A 4,100-nucleotide genomic window follows, 5' to 3' on the forward strand; every position below is an offset into this window, starting at 1 on the left:
CTATCTGTCTGTCTATATCTGTCTATCTATCTGTCTGTCTGTCTATATCTGTATATCTATCTATCTCTGCCTATCTATCTATCTGTCTGTCTGTCTATATCTGTCTGTCACTGTCTGTCTATCTATCTATCTATCTGTCTGTCACTGTCTGTCTATCTATCTATCTGTCTGTCTATATCTGTCTATCTATCTGTCTGTCTGTCTGTTGCTATCTGTCTGCCTAGCTATCTGTCGTCTGTCCGTACTTACTGTAAACATTTTTAGCCACCCAATAAACTGTGATTGCTTACTGCTTTACTGATGATAAGCTGCAGTAAGACCTATTGATCTATCTATCTATCTGTCTGTCTATATCTGTCTATCTATCTGTCTGTCTATATCTGTCTATCTATCTATCTATCTCTGCCTATCTATCTATCTATCTGTCTGTCACTGTCTGTCTATCTATCTATCTGTCTGTCTCTGTCTGTCTATCTATCTATCTATCTCTGCCTATCTATCTATCTATCTGTCTGTCTCTGTCTGTCTATCTATCTATCTATCTCTGCCTATCTATCTATCTATCTGTCTGTCTCTGTCTGTCTATCTATCTATCTATCTCTGCCTATCTATCTATCTATCTGTCTGTCTCTGTCTGTCTATCTATCTATCTATCTCTGCCTATCTATCTATCTATCTGTCTGTCTCTGTCTGTCTATCTATCTATCTATCTCTGCCTATCTATCTATCTATCTGTCTGTCTCTGTCTGTCTATCTATCTATCTATCTCTGCCTATCTATCTATCTATCTGTCTGTCTCTGTCTGTCTATCTATCTATCTATCTCTGCCTATCTATCTATCTATCTGTCTGTCTCTGTCTGTCTATCTATCTATCTATCTCTGCCTATCTATCTATCTATCTGTCTGTCTCTGTCTGTCTATCTATCTATCTATCTCTGCCTATCTATCTATCTATCTGTCTGTCTCTGTCTGTCTATCTATCTATCTATCTCTGCCTATCTATCTATCTATCTGTCTGTCTCTGTCTGTCTATCTATCTATCTATCTCTGCCTATCTATCTATCTATCTGTCTGTCTCTGTCTGTCTATCTATCTATCTATCTCTGCCTATCTATCTATCTATCTGTCTGTCTATATCTGTCTATCTATCTGTCTGTCTGTCTGTTGCTATCTGTCTGCCTAGCTATCTGTCGTCTGTCCGTACTTACTGTAAACATTTTTAGCCACCCAATAAACTGATTGCTTACTGCTTTACTGATGATAAGCTGCAGTAAGACCTATTGATTGGCTTTGGGAGGCTACTACGTTCCTAACAGGCTCCAGGACTTACACCATAAGCAGAAAGAAGTTTCAAAAACAATAATTTTATTTCCTGGGAGTCTTCTGTTTTTATGTGACCATTTGAGTCTACAAAACTAGATGTAACTAGTTTTTAGAACAAAATCTTTTTGAGAGGAGAAATAAATCATTTCGAGAGCAACTGTACTCGGTTTGCAGGCGCTGCTCTTATAGTGAAATGACTGAAAGCGGCTGTCAGACGTGTAATTGCATTCTAAGTGTAAAACCTAAGCACATTGGATTACACGGCAGTATGTAGCAAAGCTAATTGAGTTTTGGTCCTGCTGGCACATGTGTGCTGGAAACATTTACCCAACATTACCACCCATTAGACTCCACACAGCCCAGAGTCTGGCAGCAGAGTAGCAGAGGATTGTGATGCCTTCCTGCAAGGGTGGATTTATCTGCTCTGAATCCCAAGAGCAACCGCCTCTAGCTTTTGCTGCACTATGCAAAAATACTACATTAATTATCCACATGTGCATGTGACAAGAGGAACTTCTGAGGGAATATAAAGGTCATAAATGAAAACACAAGATAATCCTTGTAGTTCCTCACTGTCAGGCTCATGTGTGTTTATTCAAAATTTTAACGCTACTGTATGGCTATATCACCATAAATGATGTTTTACCATGTTTAAATCCATTCTGCAGATCCCCCTCCATAATCAGATTTCATCTCAGCCTGTTCATCAAACGATGTTGTCAGCCATTACATATGGAATACATTTGGAACAATATGAACTCCATGTAATGGGGAAGGCTCAGATGTACGTGGTACTTCAAGTAATGGACAATGAAAAATCTAATATTTACACACATGATATTTGGGGTCACTATATATAATATCTCATGTCCTTTACAGAAAGTACTCTGGAAGTACTACGGTTTTATCAGTCTTGCCATTGTTAATGAAAACAAATCAAACTGAAACTATGAAAATTGTTGATTTGTTAATCAATCATTGAAAAATGTTAATTTAAAAAAAATTACAATTAAATAAAATATCGATATTAGATGAAAAACTTCAACCTAAAAACCTGTTATATTAAAAATAAAATAAAGATGTCGCCATGGTAACTAGTTCAAATAAAATAGATTTAAGTTTAAGTACTAACATTTCTACAACTAAAACTATTAATTTAAAAAAAATTACAATTAAATAAAATATCGATATTAGATGGAAAAACTTCAACCTAAAAACCTGTTATATTAAAAATAAAATAAAGATGTCGCCATGGTAACTAGTTCAAATAAAATAGATTTAAGTTTAAGTACTAACATTTCTACAACTAAAACTGAAATAAAAATAAATTAAAGGTAAAAATAAATGTAAATGACAAAAATGACCTAACAAACGTACTAAAACTTAAACTAAAATTACATTGAAAACTGAAATTATAGCTGAATAAATATACAAATTAATACTATAAAAGTAGTCCAAAAGTCTGAGACAATTATATTATACATACCGATTTATTTAAACCTGTATAAACAGAAAGTTTCAAATAAAGGTGCTTCACGATGCCGTAGAAGAACCTTTTAGTCTAAATGGTTCCATAAAGAACCTTTCTGTTTCACAAATGGTTCTTTGTGGTGAAAGAAGGTTCTTCAGATTATAAAAAGGTAAGAAAGAGATGGTTCTTTAAAGAACCTTTGACTGAATGGTTCTTCTATGGCATCGCTTGAAGAACCTTTTGAAGCACCTTTATTTTTAAGAGTGTAGGTCACTAACCAAATATAACATAATATAAAATACAGTGTTATTATACATACCGATTTATTTAAACCTGTACACATAAACAGAAAGTTTCAAATAAAGGTGCTTCACGATGCCGTAGAAGAACCTTTTCGTCTAAATGGTTCCATAAAGAACCTTTCTGTTTCACAAATGGTTCTTTGTGGTGAAAGAAGGTTCTTCAGATTATAAAAAGGTAAGAAAGAGATGGTTCTTTAAAGAACCTTTGACTGAATGGTTCTTCTATGGCATCGCTTGAAGAACCTTTTGAAGCACCTTTATTTTTAAGAGTGTAGGTCACTAACCAAATATAACATAATATAAAATACAGTGTTGGGAAGGTTACTTTGGAAATGTAATAGGTTACAGATTACAAGTTACCCTATTTAAAATGTAATAGTAGTGTAACTTTTTCAATTACTTTATTAAAAGTGATTACTTTTGATTACTTTTATACATTTCTAATGAATGTTTATTTGCAACTGTTAATAATTTTCAAACATTTACACCATGCAGGGTTAACCTTACAGTAGTGCTCAACACTGTCAGACTTTCAAAATCCTTCATCACTTGAATTAAGATGATCAAATGTGAGCCCCCCCACCACAAAATCAGACTTTAGTACCGCCTTTTACTTTGAGATTGATCGGAAGTTCAATGCAGATTTAAAATCATAAGAAATAGTATACTGATACTGTTTTTGAAACCAAATCTTTGCATAACTACAGGAAACTCTGCATCTAACAATGGTTTGGAAAAAAATTATAATAAATAAAAGCATATACATCAACCATCATACGGTTATCTAATAAGCATGTGTCCTGTTCTGTGTACTAAGCTCTTGAAACATTGGTGTCTCTTTGTATATGCTATGATGATCGTTTTCTCAAAATAAGTAAAATGCTCATGAAGTGACTCAGAGCAGTTCTAGAGATTATGTTTATGTGCTCATACTCATATATTGAGGCGGCAGAGGCTGAAAACACTGCGAGCTTCAGTAGGCCTATGTGTAGTAAATGAAACC

The sequence above is a fragment of the Sinocyclocheilus grahami genome, unplaced genomic scaffold (genome assembly GCF_001515645.1).
Source record: "Sinocyclocheilus grahami isolate Dianchi unplaced genomic scaffold, SAMN03320097.WGS_v1.1 scaffold96.1, whole genome shotgun sequence".
Lineage (NCBI taxonomy): Eukaryota > Metazoa > Chordata > Actinopteri > Cypriniformes > Cyprinidae > Sinocyclocheilus > Sinocyclocheilus grahami.